At 40.7% G+C, this 19,078-nt stretch overlaps 1 pseudogene; it reads left to right on the top strand.

Annotated features, from left to right (window-relative positions):
* Nucleotides 1–1,160: 1,160 nt before the first annotated feature.
* Nucleotides 1,161–9,728, top strand: LOC141133949 (nodal homolog 2-A-like; annotated as a pseudogene).
* The last annotated feature ends 9,350 nt before the right edge of the window (nt 9,729–19,078 follow it).

The following is a 19,078-nucleotide window of genomic DNA, read 5'->3' as shown; positions in this document are numbered from 1 at the left end:
GGGTTATGTTTTGGCACCTTGTTATGTCAAATCATAAAAGAAAATGTGTATTTTCATGATATTTTACTGCAGTTTAATATTCATGCACCATGCAAAAAAAAAAAATATGTACAGTATGGCTTATTATTATTTTACTATTATCCTGCCACTGAGAATTTGACAAATTTAAATCCTGTGACATCCTGGCTTGTATATTTGAAAATATCATGTGGTCGATTGGGAGAGCAAATGTCAGTCAATATAAGCCATACAATAAACTGGCAATATGTGCCAAACATTTGTATGATAAAGTACTATTATTAGTATTGTATGTGATAATTCAATTATTCCTATAGTATTGTTATTTTCAACGTGTTGCCATATAAAATCAACAAAACAGACATATATATTAAAATAAAATAAAACAAATTTTAGCAAAAAAATGAATAGCATTAAGTCCCTAATTATATAATAGTATTTTAAATTCATCATTTTATAATATCTGAATGGTAAAAAAAATATTTACGTGTGATATGAAGGTGGTATGCTTTAAATAAGCTAACGCACTTCAGGAAATAACAATTAAAAGCAAGGCCTTATATACTCAAAAATAAAATGCTACCAAACATAAAATATATTTCCCCAGTCACTTACAAAAACAGAATATAATATAATAATTATAGTATAATATGACTTTTCTTACTCAAAACAAATAATTAATATAACTGCAATGTGACTAATATTCGTATATGTATATATATGTTATATACTGGTCAATACTTACTGACCAAATTTCAGTTGCTACATTAAAGTAATATAATAACAGTATACTTCCTGTGTATTTTTTATATTGTATATTTTAGTTTCTGTTTATTTGATGCTATCAACAGATTATTACACCTCAATTAAATCATGCATATTTAGCTCACAAGATTTTGTGCATGTGTTACTAACATGAAAGGACAACTTGACACCTGACAGTTACCTTGGCAGTCTTTGATGTTAAAGTCAATGACATGAAAGGTAATATGTAAATATGGAACCTTTTTATCCAACCATATACAAAATGAGGGAAACCTAAGGACCCCACTTCAGTCTTGCAGATCTTCTGAGGAACATCTCCTGAGACATTACAAATCCAGAAAAGGTGTAGAAGATCTCAGAAGAAATGACCTGGCTGAATGCCATCCTCTACCTCACAACCATCTCCGTGGTACAGGGATTGCCAGCTTTTATGCAAGGAAATCAAAGAAGAATTCCTCTTCAACAATCTGTCCAGCCTTGAGCATTTCATTCTTCAAGATTCAGACACAGTCCTAAGTCTTACTGCCAAAAGTAAGTAAGAATCAGTTACCAATATACTGTATTTTGTCATATAACATGCCACTTTATGTATTACCTAAATGTAATATAAGTTTTACTCTTGGACTAGATTATTTTCTACATAAATGGCATAGAACAGTTTCAATGCCTGCTTTTTGTGTCAGGCATTTAAATTAAGAGCAATTTAATTTCTTATAGCTGATTATTTAACAATAATAGAACTAATTTAAAAAGTAAGTGTTTTTGTAGTTTCCCAGTCTTCCCTAAAACACCACTCAAATGCCTCATACATGAGAAATGTACCTTTGCAGTTTCATTGCCTACTACCTAAAGATTTATTTTAGTGTCAAATATGTTTTTATTAACAATAATATCAAAGAATATTTATACACAAATATTGGTAGTCAGTTATTAATGACAATGACATAACTGAGTATTTCTTAGTCCAGTGCACAATGTTTGATTAGATCTTGCGTGAGAGGGGACCATCATCAACCAGCAATATTATATAGTAATGAACTGTCTATAAAAACCTATAAATTAGTCTAGGAGCGACTATAACCACTGATTATGAGGTCATATTAGAGTTCAGGAAAGCGAGGAGAAAGAAAAGAAAAGTGGGTGGAAAAGAGAAAAGAGGGATAGGATACAGGGGGGGAGTGCGTGGAGCAGACCCCGGCACGACAATGTATGCAAGGAGTATTAAAGATGAATATTTGTGTCTAACCTTGAGTGGTCAATAAGGTTTTCAGGGCGTCTGACGTAGAGTATTCAATCCAGATAAGCCATAGAGTTTTGAATTTATCAAAAGTATCGTTATCCATGGCCAACCTCTCCTCCATGCACATAATGTCATTCATTGTCGACACCCATAAAGTAAGTGGGGGTCTAGTGGAGGTTTTCCAAAATAAGGGTATGATCTGCCTGGCAGCCGATAAAAAAAAGCGTAAAAGGGAGCGTTTCTGTGAGGTGATGGAACCAGGAAGCATGGACAGTAGTGCAATTTCTGGGGAGGGTGGTAAGGGTTGATTATAAAGACTACTGTAAATGGAAAAAACCTGGGACCAAAGTGGTTGAATAGATGAGCAGTCCCACCATATATGTAGGTAGCTTCCGTTTTCTGAGCCACATCTCCAACAGGAGGATGGGACCGAGGGGAAAATTTTGTTAAGGGATTGAGGGTCCTTGTACCATCAGGAAAGAAGCTTAACATTTTTTTCCTGGGTATAACAGGATATTGAAGATTTATGCGTAAAGTAATATGATTTTTGCCAATCCTCTGAATAAAGTTCCTTTCTCAGCTCCATGGACCACTTCTTGGTGTATGAAGGAGGTCGATTATGTAGCAGTATATTTTGTATCGTGTATAAGGTGGAAAGTAAGTGTCTGGGGGTTTCCGTAAGAGAGCACAGTTGTTCGAATTCCGTTAAGGGTCTGTGGATTTGAGATGTGGAGAACAGGTCGGAGCAATAGGAGGATATACGGAGGGCTGTGAGCCAATTACTCTGTGTATTTGGAAGGATGGGTGCACCAGAGGTAGGGTTTACAAATGATCTCGCCACGGGCCACATAGAGCGGGAATATGGGCCTATTGTGGTAGAGCCTTCATCCTGAGGGAGTGCGGGGTGGTCAAATAGGGAAGTGAGTGGCGAAGGGTCTGAGGATAGGAGAGTCTGTATGCCTTTCTTGTACCAAAAATGTAAAGCTGCAATCGTCAGTGGGGAAGTAGAGGAGAGTGAATGTAAATGTCGTCCGTATCCCCAAAGCAAGGCCCTGAGATCTAAAGTGGATAGATCCTGTTCCACCATGGTAGACGCCTTGGGGAAAGGGCGAGGGAACCATTCTAGGACCCGGGATAACAGTGCAGCTCTATGGTATAGCTCATAGTCAGGTAGACCCACTCCTCCTTGTATTTTGGGGTATGTGAGTAAGTTGTGACGAATGCGGGACATACCATTTTGCCATATGAATCGTATGAGAGCGAAGAGACGTGAAAAATTGTTTAGGGACCATAATAGGAACGGTTTGAAATAAATATAGTAATTTTGGTAGGGTGTCCATTTTCAATGTATTAATGCGCCCAAACCAAGGTAGTGTGGAGGGGTTCCATGAATCTAATTCCTTCCTAATCCGGGCTAGGAGGGGTATATAATTTAAAGCATAGAGATCGGAGAGATTGGCAGGAATCATGATCCCTAAATAAGAGATGCCTCTGGAACCCCATTGGAAGGGAAAATTAGTCTGTAGTTGGGTAAGGGTGGTACTGGGTAATGATATGTTTAAGGCCTCAGTCTTAGACATGTTCAGTTTGAAATTACTAAACTGTCCAAATCTACGAAATTCGTGCATCAGGGAGGGTAGGGTAGTATGAGGTTGTTGTATGTAGACTAATAAATCATCTGCGTAAAGCGAAAGTTTATGTTGAGATGAGGGTGTCTGAATTCCTACTATAGATGTATTTTGTCTAATGGCCTGGGCCAGGTGTTCTATCACTAAAACAAAAAGAAGGGGAGACAGGGGGCAGCCCTGTCGTGTGCCGTTTGAAATCTGGAATGAAGCGGAGGAGGAACCGTTGACCAGGACTGACGCCGAGGGACGTGAGTATAGGGCCATGACCCTAGAGACAAAAGTGGAGCCAAGGCCTATCTGTTGCAAAGAAAGGCGTAAAAAGTCCCAATTGACCCGGTCAAAGGCCTTCTCGGCATCAAATGAGAGCAGGCAAGCTTTTAGGTTGTGTTTTCGGATGTAGGAAATGAGGTGAATGTTTTTTGTGGTATTGTCCCTAGCTTCTCGGCCTTTATGTATGAGTGAAGGTAGGATAGGAGATAGGCGGTTAGCCAGGACTTTGGTGTAGAGCTTAATATCAAGGTTAAGGAGTGAAATGGGACGATAACTGCTACATTGAGAGGGGTCTTTGCCAGGTTTGGGTATTACTGAAATATTAGCTGCTAGTAGGTCTCTAGAGGGAAGATGGGTTTCGTCTATAGAGTTAAATGCGCTAGTTAACAATGGGGTCAGATGATGAGCAAAGGATTTATAGAATCTCGGGGAGAACCCATCAGGGCCTGGGCATTTACCATTTTTCAGGCTTTTGATAGCGGCAGTGAATTCCTCTGTTGTAAGGGGGTCGTCCATGGCAGATGTCTGTTCAGGGTTTAGATGTGGTAGAGCTGTGTCAGAGATGTAGTCCTGCATGGAGGATAGGTGTGTGTCGTTAGTAGGGGTCGTCCCGTTTGGGGTGTGGATATTGTATAAGTTCGAGTAGTATTGTTTAAATGCATCAGAAATGCCGTTGGGGTTATTAATTTTTCGTTGGTCAGATGTACAGATTTGTGGTATAGGTCGGCGTGGGGGGCGAGGATGAAGAACTCTCGTGAGGTGTTGTCCACATTTGTTAGCTAAAGTGTAATGTCGGTTACGTCCTCGGTTTCTGGCTATAAGGGAGTTAGCATTGAGTAGACGGAGCAGGTCTCTACGTGCATTAGATAGGTCGGTATATGTTGCAGGGTCTAAGTCTCGCTTATGTGTAACTTCAAGCGTTTTAATTATAGATAAGAGACGTGAGATATCGGCCATTCTGGCTTTTTTTTTAGCCGAGAGCCATGCTGGATTAGTGTCCCTCTAAGTACACATTTTAGGGCTTCCCATTTAATAAGGGGATTAGTATCATCTTGGCGGTGATCTGCAATAAAGTCACTAATCGTTTTTTCAACTGCTGCAACACATACCGAGTCAGTCAGTAGATTGTCATTAAGTCGCCACGAGGACCGAGTGCGGGATTTTGGTGGATGGGCTAGGTTGAGGTGTACGGGTGCGTGATCCGACCAGAGGATATTTCCTATGGAGGCCTTGAGTGGTATATCTAGTAATGATTGGGAGATTAGAAAGTAATCGATACGCCTATAGGATTTATGAGCTACTGAGTAACAACTGTAGTCTCTCTCTAGGGGATGTTGCATCCTCCATATGTCTACGAGCTGTGCCGAGTTTAAAAGGGATTTTATGTATGTAAGAGTCGCGTGGGACATGGCTGACTTACCCGAAGAAGTGTCCACGGCTGGAGAAAGAGTTGTGTTGAGGTCACCACCTAAAATGACACAAGGACCCCCAAATGGTAGCAATTTGTTTAGAACCTTGGACAGAAAGTTCCCTTGATCCTGGTTTGGTCCATAGACATTAGCCACTGTAAAGACAGAAGAATTAAATTTGAGTTTGAGGAATAAATAACGCCCAAGTGGGTCTATCAGGGAATCTAAGATTTCTGGGTGGAACGATTTATGAAAAGCTATAGATACCCCTTTGGATTTTGCATGAGGGTTTGTACTGTGAAACCACTGGGGAAAGTGAGGGTTAAGGGATGGAATCTCTGAACCCCGGAAATGCGTCTCTTGTAGGAGCAGGATTTTAGTTTTAGTCTTATGAAAGTGGTATAACACCGGGCTTCTTTTTTCGGGGGTATTGAAGCCTCTACAGTTATAGGACGATAAGGTTAGATGCTCAAGTGAAGACATATTAAGAGTGGGGAGAGGTAACAGTATATGTTAATAACGTCCGCGCCGAGGTCCATCCAGCCCAAGAATAGGGGAGTGAAGTAAGTGGGTAGGTAGGGGAAGAGAAAAAGGTGGGAGAGGAGAGAGGAAAAGGGAGGGAGAAAGTAAGAGAGAAAAATAGGTAAAAAAATAAGCCACTAGATGGCAGCATTAAGTAATCCTTTGAATGTAGAAACATTTCTATAAAGTGCTTATAAACTAATATCAGTAAAGTGCACTAACAGGCACTACAAGTCCTAAGGGGGGGGATGTGGTGAGCACCTAGAGTGCCTCCCGGTCCCGGGGTCCACGGGGGGAGCAAAAGCTGGTGAAAACATTATATAACCATCAATTTGTTATCATAAGGTAACCTGGTAAGAACATATAAGTAATAACTTGTCACATATAATGTGTATACCCCCACTCCCTCCCAAACACATCAGAAAAAAACATGGAAACATTTCTATAAGGCTTTCGTATATTAATTCATAGTTAGGAGCGAGTTTCAATATGGGTGGGGGGGATAAGCCATAATTATAGAACCCATCCGCCCCAGCCTTGTCCCCAGAAAAAAAGAACATAGAAAATGTAGACAACAATAGAGAAAAAATTTGAAAGGATCATCCTGAAAAGGACATCCAACTAGGATAATGTGGGGGGACAAAAAGGCATCTGCAAAAATGATGATGCGAAAAAAGTAAAAAAAAAGGAAAAAAAAGGAATGGGGGAGGGGGGGTATTGGATCTGTAACACTGTTAGTGTAGTAGACAGGTAGGTAGTCCAGGGAGATCTTTACCACTTAAAAGTGGTTCAAGGGTAGACGGCCTGCACCGCTTTCTTGTTCTTTCCTGTTCTTTCCTTCCTTGAGGGAAAGAAAAAAAAAAGAAGAGATCCAAAAAAAAAAAAGGAAGGAAACAATACAATAGTCACGGTGGCAGGGTAAAGATGTGGTGTCTGCAGGGCCTAGAGACCAGTCAGCCATCTGGAGACTTCTGAGGGGAGCTTCTGGGTCGCTTGTTCTTGCTCGCTTTCTGCCATTGTGTGTGGAATGGAAGTCCCAGAGTAGCAGAAGGAAGGGGCCAGTCTGGCAGGGAGATCTGGGGTAGCTCCAGAGTGCTCAGGAACCTTGGTAGATCTCCTAATGTGCGGAAAAGGGCCGTTTTGCCTTCGTGATGAACCCGTAATTTAAAAGGGAACCGCCATTGATATTTGATCTTTCTTTCCTGAAGAACAGATGTAATCGGTTTAAGTGCACGCCGCATGGCCAGAGTTTGGCGCGACAGGTCAGGCAGCAGCATTACTGGGGTGTCATTCAGCCGAATGGAGTCCTGTGTGCTGGCTGCTTTCATGATCTCCTCTTTAACTTTATAAAAGTGCACCCTGCAGAGCGTGTCCCGAACAAAGGCGGAATCAGAACTACGCGGGCCTGAGGTTCTGTGAACTCTGTCCAGCTCAATAGGGGTATCTTTGGGTTGCTGCAGGATTTGGTTGAATATGGCAGTGACTGCTCCATGTAAATCATTGTGATCTATGGTTTCTGGTATGCCACGAATTCTAATATTGTTCCGTCTGCTACGGTTTTCGATGTCATCTTGGTGGTACATGAGCTGTTGTAGTATGTTAGTATGGGTATTGAGGATCTCTTCATGGGACTGTAATGTATTGCACATACCATCAGTGGTATTTTCTACGTCCTCCATTCTAGTCCCTAGATCCCTCTTGAGCTCAGCAATCTCTTTCCTGTATGACTTCTCCATGCGGGAGACATAATGTTCAAAGTCAGTTTTAGTAGGTAAAGAGCGGAGGTAGGCATGCATGGATCGCATCTGCGACTCCATGTCCCATCCATCCCCGGAGCACAGGGAGGCCTGGGAAAGGCTTTGGGGGCTGTGTGGGTGGTATAGTGGGGGCTCCAGATCCGTGAGGGAGACTGAGCGGCCTCTGGACAGTACCTGTTCGGCGTCTGCATGTGCTGAGCGGGCCGGAGACTGAGGCGCCGCCGCCATCTTGGAGGCTCTCTGGCTCTGGTAGGCCGCGGAGGAACGGGTCACAAAGTTCCCCAAATCGCCCTGTGTCCGGTCACCGGCGGGCTTCGAGTGGTCCCTGGGCTTTGCTTTACCCATCAGGACGTTCTTGGCAGCTGGATGGGTGATGGTAAAGGAGATAGAGCCCCGTGGAGATCGTCAGGACCGGGAGCTGCCGCGATGTGCGTCCTACAGCTCCATGCGCTAAGCCACGCCCCCTCCTAAAGATTTATTTTAAATGGTAAATATAATTTTAAAGGATATTGTTTTGCATTTTGTATAAAAATATATATATATTTTCATGTTTTATGTTTATATATTGTAATAACTATGTTTATCTATTTATAATTAGAATGATATTTACGTTGTGTATTTTGTTGTTTTATTTAACCAGGATGTACCAAGATGGACAATCATCGATCACTCTACTTTGACATATCCTCTCTCTCAAGCAGTAATGAGATTCGATTGGCAGAGTTAAGGATTACATTTTCTTCTTCAGAGAAAACACAAGATATGATACTGCATATCTACCACAGCAAACAAAGTTCCAAGAGGCTGTTTCTCAAGTCCTTTCATATTGATTTCTCTGTAGCAATAGGTGGCTCCTGGAAAGTCTTCAACCTCACCAAAATTTTGAATACTTATCTCCACCTTCATCAAAGTTCAGATTATGAAGACTTAATGGGTGATGGAGGCCCATCTCAGAGGGATCATGAGAACAGTTGCACAGACATATCTACTGACAGGGTCGTATTGATAGTGTTCACCAAGGACAACCCTTCTGCTAACGTTAATGGATATCCCAACCTCATCCAAACAGTGGAGTCTTCTAAACACGTGATGATACTAGAAGTAACAAGCGGACAAGGTATCAAAAAGCCCAGGAAGAACAGAAATGCAAAACACAGCATCATAATGTACAACTTTCCATCCTTAACCATGGATAATTTAAATGGAAAACCCTTGTGCAGAAGGGTTGATATGATGGTGGACTTTGAGAAGTTTGGGTGGGGGGGATCTGGTTATCTATCCAAAGAAATTGAATGCCTACAGATGTGAAGGAGACTGTCCCATTCCCTTGAGTGAGACCTTCAAACCAACCAACCATGCCTACATTATGGTAAGTGTCATTTTTTTTTCACTGATAAATTTCTTTGCCTTTTCCAAGTATTTTTAAATATTGGGTGTCTTTCAGTATTTCCTAATAATGGGTGCCATTAGACAGACAGCAGTGCAGGAGTAAATGATTGATTGGCGACTGAAGAAAATAAGTTATAATAATTTATAGTGCATGTAACTTTTTGGAACCTCAGAGGAATGTCAGCTAGCTTAATGTCTTAGGGCAGGCATGTCAAACTCAAAAATGTGAAGTTCCAAATTTGGATAAACCCTATAAAGGGCAGGATTTAATGGAATTTCTGTTACAGCTTATGTTTAGGAATTGGCATGCCAAATAAAAAGCCATATATTTAATTGTTTAAAACAGATTTTTGTAGGTTGCAAAAATTTTATTCACCTTTCCATTTACTCACATTGGTTAAGGACCCCAAGAAAGAAGTAGATGGGATGCATCCAGCCCAACCAGTTTTAGGTCTACTTTAGGAGAAAGTTAGATGCATCAATTGTTACTGTGCTAAATTTGTGGGTTGTTTAATGTGTGTGTGTGTTTCATCCTTTTTTGATAGATTTGAAAATGAATTTTTTTTTTGTTTTACAGAGTTTGGTGAAGCTATTCAATTCAGATAAAGTTGAATGTGCTTCCTGTGTCCCGGTGAAGATGGGACCTTTGTCCATACTGATGTATGAGGAGGGAGAAGTGGAACTAAAACACCATGAAGATATGAATGTAGAAGAATGTGGATGTCATTGAGGAGCTGCTAAAACATATGTCACAAGTATTAAAAAGATGCAAAGTAATCAGTGACATTAAAGAAATAATGGCACTTTGCAGAGTCTGGTGAAAGGCCTGCTGAACTCTATGATTAGAGTTAAAAAGAGTCAGAAAATTGGAGCCAGAGAAAGAAAAGAAACACTTTAATTCCTGGCTTGCACTACTGACCTGGAATGGAGATATAACTTGGCTGATAAAAGGGCAAATACTTTTTGAAGAATTTTTTTTATTGTTTAAAATACAGTATATGATATACTTTACAGTGCATTTAGTGTATGATTATTACAAATTAAAATGTAATGTTCTTAATACATCTGTTTCATTTTGTTTGTTTGATAGTACTAATTAAGCAATGGAAGCTCATGCTTAACAATGAATAAATAAATAAATAAAATGTTTGCAGAAAATGATGGGTTTTGACTTTAATGCACAGACTTAAGAGTCCTTTTCACAAACTTAAAAAAGTGCAGGTAACAAAACTCAAAAGAAATCAAATATTTTAAATGCCTACTTGCAGTGTTTTCCATGGGACTGTAGACAGCAAAGAGCAATAAAAGAAAGACCAAAAACCAGTAGTGGAGCTTAAAATGGCCGCTGCCTTTATTATTGGTATTCAAATTTTAAACATAATAAACAATAAATATAAGCTGCATCAATAAATAATAAATAATCTTAACACAACAGGGCTGTAATTATAGCAAAACCATTTATTAACTGTTCACAAGCCAGGTTTGTTTACGAAACAAACCTGGCCCAACTACCCCTAACCGTGGCCATCTCCACAGCAGTTTGTAAATTGGGGTTAAAGACTCTGCTTCGCAGATCAGAGAACTTTGATACAAACTCGAGTATCCATATTAACCCCACTGCACCCTTGAAAGTCAGAAATGACATTTAAATATTTGGGAGTTGTGATACATCAAGATCTAAATTCCTATGTCTTGGATAACATTTAACCCCTCTTGAATTGCTTAGATAGCCGATTTTGGCCTGTTGTCTCTTTCCCTTAGTACCATAGGATGTGTTAACCTATTAAAGATGGTTTATTTTTACCCAAATTTCTATACTTTTTTAGACAATCACTGATTCCTATCCCCAAATCCTTCTTTAATAAGTTGGATAGTATTATGCCCCCATTTCTGTGGTCTGGCAGGACTGCCAGGCTGTCATGTTTTACCCTATATTTCCCAATTAATCCTAGAGTATTGGTGCTGCCCAATTTTATGTGGTATTATTGGCCAGTAGTACTGGTAACATCAAGGTGATGTTTTTCTCAACCCCGAGACAACATGTAGTGATTCTGGAGGCAGCATTGCTGGGCTCCTTTGCTGAGCTCAGTAAGCTGACATACAGAGGTCCGACCTCTAACTCTGCTATTACTATCCCAATGAAAAAGACATTATGGGTTTGGGCCCAGGCTAGAGCTCAATATCAATCTGCCAATGCCCCCCCCCCCCCCACACTGTGGGGACAACCCAAACATCCTTGAACTTACGTTCAATATTAACTCTTCTTTTTGGGCTAGATGCGGTATTAAGGTGTTATGACAGCTCATGCCTCAGGGCATCCTACCCTCGTTCGATAAACTTAAATGTATTTACCACCTACCGAACGCTGTTTTTTCGTTTCCTACAACTGAGACATGCTACTGCAGCCCATTTCCCTAGACCAATTACTCTTCAGGTGGATCCTCTAGAGCAGCGGTTCTAAACTCCTATCCTCAGGACCCACTAACAGGTCAGGTTTGCAAGATAACTGAAATACATCACAAGTGATATCATTTGTTGCTCAGTGATTGCAGTATTCTAGTGTGCATCTCCCCAAGGTAATACTTAAAATCTGGCCTGTTAGTGGGTCCTGAGGACCGAAGTTTAGAACCACTGCTCTAGAGAGTATGCTTCTTTGTGAGGATCTTCCCAACCCACTATCTTCTCTGTACTCACATTTGTCCACAATGTCTAATCCTCGCATACTAAAATTATGGGAGAGGTGGCATGCTAACTTTCCTTTGCTTTCTAAAGATGAATGGGAGAACTGCCTGCTACAATTTGCTCCCCCTCTTATATCCCTAAGGGATCAGTTCCTACAGCTGAAATTTGTCCACAGAGTACACTATACCCCACAATGGCTTGCCACTATATACCCTAATAGATCAGATACTTGTCTTTGTTGTGACCTCAAGACTGATTCTTACCTCCATGTTTTCTGGATATGCTCTAAAACTCACACCTATTGGCAAAGCGTGGTGAATACCATTAATGCCCTAGGTATCCTGGTTTTACCCATGGATCCTCTTATTTTGTTACTGGGTCTTACAGATACATTGAATGCCTCTAAACATATTAAACTGTTTTTATTTTATGCTATGACTATGCTAGATGGGAGATTCTCTAAGTGGAAATCCCCAGCTCCTCCAACAGTGTTGAGTTGGAAAGTAGCGATTAATGGATCTCATCTATAAGCTAACGTACACTAGCAGAAATTGCCCCCCAAAATTTGATAAGATATGGAACACCTGGATAGATGCTTAAGGTTTGACTGTTTGATGTCAATCCTGTAACACCTTTGGTTTCTATAGTGGGCTGCAATTACTGGGTTAAGTTTCTTAGCCATTCCTCTGTATTCACCTCATAATGGTTTTCCTATCTCCTCAATGTAAACTGTGTTGTTTGCTCTACTGAATACTGTTGGTATAGCTGGTTGTTTTATCTACCTAACATGCTGGAATGGTTGGATATGGAGATTTGCCCTAGCTCTGTTTTGTACCGTTCAAAAATCTCAATAAAAACACTAAAAATTGGTGTTAAAGATGTCTAAATCACTGTCTGATAGGTGGACCCCATCCTCTCTGTAAAGCCCAGCTACACTTCCCTCAATATCCACATGTCTGAAAGAAAAGCCAATATTAGTAGGTAAAAACTTCTCAATTCCCCTACTTATTCTCTTCCTAACCTTTTCAAAAAGGGAGTTCAACTAAAGTAACCTGGGGATGATTTCAGAAAAAACAAGCACAGTGTTCGCAAATGACATCCGAAAACAATGCAGATTATTCTGAATTTGAAAAATCAAGTTAAGTGTTTTTATTTATCCTATATAGTTACCCCCTAAATGTAAAACCAAAATATTAGGCACAGGCCAAAATTGGAACAACATGCTCAGATCAAAAAATAAATCTTGCCAACATATTCCCCTCCTTCCATGCCAGCAAATATTCACCAGGGAGGGGGTTAAAATTCAAGCTTTCAGTACAAATTCTTTGCAAAGCTCTCCTTTTAGTGCAGAATATGAAAAGGTGTCCCACAATTAATATGGACAAGAACTGACCTGAAATTAGAATAAATAGGATGAATGTATAATTTATATGCATCAGACTTCCATCTCCCAATCCTCTTCATACTGCTGACATCTAAACCCAATCTGGCAGCTTCTGTGGCTGCTCCCACACGGTATGAATGTGAAGATAGATTCTTATTGTCCAAGTTCAAACTGGTCAAGCATTTATGAAAACGGCATTGAACTGGAATTTAGGTAAAAGGGGAGAAATCAAGATAAATGAATAATGAAGTGTTAAATGAGGTCTAGATATTAAACAATAATTAAACTAACAGGACAAATAGGGGAACTGGAAAAAGAATTCAAATGCAACCAAATTCCTGTAGCGGGTTGGTCAGTTTTTGACTTGGGAATAAAAATCCTAGGCTTAGAACCTTCTATGGAAACACAAGTAAATAAAATGCCCAATTTGGAACTTTTATTGGGGGGGTGGGGGGGTGGTACTACTTCAGAAATCCTTAATGCTCCAAAGAAGAGTAAAGAAAAAAACCCAAACAAAATAAGTTTGCCTCATAAGAGGAAAAACAAGCTAAACCAGTGGCCTTACAAAGCTGAATAAGACTAGATGGTTTAATAGTCTACTATCTGGGTAAAATGAATCCTTCTTGTAGCTTTGTATTGCCTGCCTTACTGAAAAGAAGGTGTTACAGTATCTCACAAAAGTGAGTACACCCCTCACATTTTTGTCAATATTTTATTATATCTTTTCATGTGACAACACTGAAGAAATGACACTTTGCTACAATGTAAAGTAGTGAGTGTACAGCTTGTATAACAGTGTAAATTTGCTGTCCCCTCAAAATAACTCAACACACAGCCATTAATGTCTGAACCGTTGGCAACAAAAGTGAGTACACCCCTAAGTGAAAATGTCTAAATTGGGCCCAATTAGCTATTTTCCCTCCCCGGTGCCATGTGACTCGTTAGTGTTACAAGGTCTCAGGTGTGAATGGGGAGCAGGCGTGTTCAATTTTATGTTATCGCTCTCACTCTCTCATATTGGTCACTGGAAGTTCAACATGGCACCTCATGGCAAAGAACTCTCTGAGGATCTGAAAAAAAAGAATTGTTGCTCTACAGAAAGATGGCCTGGGCTATAAGAAGTTTGCCAAGACCCTGAAACTGAGCTGCAGCACAGTGGCCAAGACCACACAGCTGTTCAACAGGACAGGTTCCACTCAGAACAGGCCTCGCCATAGTCGACCAAAGAAGTTGAGAGCACGTGCTCAGCGTCATATCCAGAGGTTGTCCTTGGGAAATAGACGTATGACTGCTGCCAGCATTGCTGCAGAGGTTTAAGGGGTCAACCTGTCAGTCCTCAGACCATACGCCACACACTGCATCAAATTGGTCTGCATAGCTGTCGTCCCAGAAGGAAGCCTCTTCTAAAGATGATTATACAAGCTGTACAGTGTTGTCACATAAAAAGATAGAATAAAATATTTACAAAAATGTGAGGGGTGTGCTCACTTTTGTGAGATACTGTACATGGAAGGTGATGCAATTTTAAGAAAAAAAGAAATACCAGCTATTTATTAATATGAGCCCAGGATAGAGATTGTGACATTAAACCATCTAGAAAAGTAAAAATTAGTTGTTCAGAAAATGCTGATGGAGCTTTGTCAAATTAGTTTAGGAAAGAGAGCCACAGCAACCACACTGCTGAATAAGCTGCTAGTGTAGAGGGAGTGATGGATGGCTTTATGCCTGCACAAATCATTTCTAAATTAGTTTCCATAGGTGTGAAGGGCATTGGACTGCTTTCTTGTCCTCAGCTGGAAAAAGTGACCTGAATCTGTTCATCTGCAAATGAGAAAGAGAATTTGTAATATCAGTCTGCTTACCTGCTAATTAACGAGCCTTAACCCATATATTAAGACTTAAACATTTGAAAACCATACGTCTTATTAAAACAATGACCGGATGACAAGCAAACAATAGTGAAAAGGACCTCTTTGTTATCCATACTAAAAATAATCCCTTTGTTCCTAAAAAATCACCCAGAATTCCAGTGCTACCAAAATAGGAAATAATTCTAAAAGAACCAGGTTCTTTAAATAGCCTTTAATGTGCCAAAAAGGGTGCCACAATGCAGCGCACCAATGTGTTTCCCAGATGGATGAAAAAACCCACTGATCCTGCCGCATCTGTAAACAGAAATCATCGTCAGATGCAGTACAAATTCCTCCTGAAAAAATAGACCCTCCTAAATTCTTCCAAAAATTGAGCCCACACTAAAAGATCCTCACATAACCCTAGTGATTCTAATATGAGCAGTGGGCGATTTCAAACCAGAAATAGTCAAATAAAAACATCTAGAGAATATCTGACCTACGGGTAAAACTCTAGAAGCAAATGCTAGAAGACCAAGGAGTCTTTACATATCCTTTAAAATAACTTTCTTATGTCTGGTAACAATAGCTATAATGGATTTTAAGTTTTCAGTTAGTCAGCTGATAATCTAAATTATATAGTGACTGTATCTATGGTAATGCTTAAAAAAAAACTATGCACGTGGTTGGAAAAATCGTTTTTTCATGAGCGAAAGGGATATTTTAATTTCAGCACAAACTTCCAAAAATGAACCGAAAACTCTCCTACAGTGAAAACTAGAAAATCTAAGTTTAATGAACTGCCTTTAGGAAAAGGCAAGTAATGAATAAGCCTGTAAAAATGCTTTTCCTTTTTTGGAACAATTCCTAACTGTAGTATATTCAAAAATCCTCGAAAGGAGGTGCAGAAAGGGGGCCTGCTACTCTACCTTCTTGAAGTTCCTTAAAAAAATTCTCTAATCACCTTGAAATTTTTCAATGACACAACCATAACCTTGAAAAGGGGAGAGTAAAAAACCTTAATTGAAAGCCTCAAGTAGTAGAGCCGTCTGCCTGTCTGTGTAGAATTGAAGCCATGAGAGCATTTTTATTAATTTCACTGGCATTGGAACCTTTTTGAAAAGGCTCTCTATCTTGTTGATTGGTGAAAAGATAAGTGGAAATTCTGCAGACTCTGATGTAAGGGGGGCTCTACTAAATATGATGTAAGAGGGCTCTGCGGACTCTGATGTAAGGGGGGGCTCTGCGGACACTGATGTAAGGGGGCTCTGCAGATGAAAAAAGTTAAGAGCCAGTTTTTATAACTAACAAAGCTAGTAGCTTTACACACAGTTATGCCTTGCTTTTGCCTAATAACCCGCCTAGAATAGAAAAACGCATACATGAGAGTCTAAAGGGCTGCACACCCCAAATAATTGAAAAAAAAATGGAAGGATTCCCCAAGGGTTTTTTAACAGCTAGGTTTTCTAATCAAGAAAGTTTATATAGTTTATAATATTGTAAAATCTTTATTGGACAAAATTAGTACAAGAATGGAAATAGGATTTAAAATATGAGATCTGGCTACTGGTGTATATAATCATGTTCCATTACAGCTGTCAATTATTACACAGTACAACTATCAATTGACAGTACATTACAAAAATGATAGCCACCCAAACCCCCCCATTGCGTTTCAACTTATTCGGTCATAGTCTTCTTCAGGGGGGGGTTTTTTGGCTCTAAAAGGATATATCAAAACATCCATAAGTTCAATACCTCATATTCTGTGAGCATCTGTGCATGTGATATATTAGTAATTTGATAATTACCGCTCGGGAAATGGAACTCTACCCTATAGCCATAAATTGTTTAAAAAGATCCCAGCGGTCCAAAAATCTCCACATGCCATTCCCACCTCCTGTAAGAAACAAAGAAAGGAGGCGCCTCTGGGTGCAGACTTAAAAATAATTTTAATAAAAAGAGCAGCAACAGAGATTGCACTCACATTTGTGTTGAGTTAAAAAGGCATACGAGAGTCCCAGATGTAACTGGAGGGGTCCATGAGGTCGATCATCCCTGCCATGGATGCTGTTATAACGGCAAAATGGGTAGCCAACACCAAAATAATGCTTAAGATCTTGAAGCAGAATGTCAAACAAGCTCAAATGGGTATGACCATTAGGGTTCCCCAAACCTTTGGCCATTTGAGGCTATTAATGTTCAGAAAACTGCTAAGAGCATACAGCAGATATTCATAACAGCTTTTTGTAGTCTAGAAAAAATACAAGGACAAACATGTCCAAGTTCAAACCCTAATGGCTCATTGACATCAGCAAGCCACGCTGAATGCACAGCTGCTCGTGTCTCGTTGCATCGCATGCTTCCCTTTTTTTATTTACTTTATTTTTTTTTATAGAACTGTATTGAAATGTCACAAGTGACATTACAATTTAGTTCTATTCACCATAGCAGCATTGTGTGATGCAGTAGTTCAGGTTGCAACCTGCTGTGCTGAAAAAAAGCACTGCATGCAGGAAACAAGGCACTTGGATATGCATTGGGGCTTCACTGAAAATAGCTGCACATTTGGTGTGAACAACCCCTTACCTTTGTGTTACTCTTGTATGTTTTGCTTCTGGCCTACCAATAAAGGATGATGATGAACTGCAGTCAAAATGTAAACATGAATGTATACCTTTGTAAAGAGGAGCTTGTAACCTTCACTGCTCTGTCTTTCCAAGGCAGTGTTGCCAACCACCCGTAGATTTACGGTCAGCCTGTAAATTTAACCCCTTTTTTGGGGCGCCCATGAAAGTCCGTTATGGGCACCGGTGCCCGTAAAAATGATGGCCACGAGCCGACCACGCAACTGCGCCGTTCCGAAGCCGGCCGGGCTCGGGAAAGCTCGTACGCGCTCGGCCGGGCGGCGCATGTGCAGTAACGTAATAGCGCCGCCTGGCACCATTTTCGAATCGTTCGAGAGAGAGCACGATGGCCAGCTGAGCCAGGCGACTCTGTCCTGTCATGCAGTGCATGACTGCACACACAGGCCACACACAGGACAGAGACTGATGTGCTCTATTCACCATTATATTACTTCTCCAGTCTACATCACCAGTGTGCTGTGTGTCCTCCCCCTGTGCCCCCTTTCCTTTTCATCTCTCCACAGGATAGGTTAGGGCAGCACTGTGCTGCCCTGACCTGTGGAGAGATGAAAGGGGTACAGGAGGACACAGCACACTGATAATGTGGAGAAGTAATATGATGGTGGGGACTGGGCAGAGGAGGAGGCTACTGTGAGGATGTATCTCTATCCACCTCCTGTAGTATGTCCGCAGCCTCTTTCCCCCTCCTGTAGTATGTCCGCAGCCTCTATCCAACTCCTGTAGTATGTCCGCAGCCTCTATCCACCTCCTGTAGTATGTCCGCAGCCTCTATCCACCTCCTGTAATATGTCCGCAGCCTCTGTCCACCTCCTGTAGTATGTCCGCAGTCTCTGTCCACCTCCTGTATTATGTCCGAAGCCTCTGTCCACCTCCTGTATAATGTCTGCAGCCTCTGTCCACCTACTGTAGTATGTCCGCAGTCTCTGACCATCTCTTGCCTTTTATCATGTCTGCAGTCTCTGAGGGGATCCTAGAAAGGAGTCAAGAGTGGGAGCGCTGCCGGGATGGGGGTTACGGGAAGAGACAGACACGTGTTGACTGTGGAGAGGAGACTATAGAATAGCCGCCAAGCTGGAGCCGTCTGACTGAGCCCTGCAGGGTGCACCTGAGAGGAGGTCAGTGACAGCGCCGCCAGGCCAGTCACTGATGTAAGGGGGAGTGAATACAATAATGTAAGAGGGCACTGATATAAAGGTTCTCCTCTATATTAGTAATCCCCCCTTACCTTAGTGCATTCGCTCTGCAGTAGGTGGTCTCTGGTCACCATCCTGCTGACTCTGATGTAAGGGGGAACTCTCTGCTGGCCGGGTTATAGTAACCTGACCTTCATTTAAATTGAGAAATATGTTTTTTGACTTTTGTTTAACTTAAACACATTGCTAATAGCACTAGCTATGTGTTTATAGTTCAAATATTGATAATTACACTGTTTAGCACTAAAAACAGTAATTGTAGGTACTTTTTTTGCAGTGCCAGTAAAAAAATGTGGATCTGTCAGTAAATTTCATGATTGTTT

Source organism: Aquarana catesbeiana, linkage group LG03, assembly GCF_042186555.1.
Source record: "Aquarana catesbeiana isolate 2022-GZ linkage group LG03, ASM4218655v1, whole genome shotgun sequence".
NCBI classification, from domain to species: Eukaryota; Metazoa; Chordata; class Amphibia; order Anura; family Ranidae; genus Aquarana; species Aquarana catesbeiana.
The sequence above is the reverse complement of the archived record's forward strand: the minus strand, read 5'-3'. Positions and strand labels throughout refer to the sequence as shown.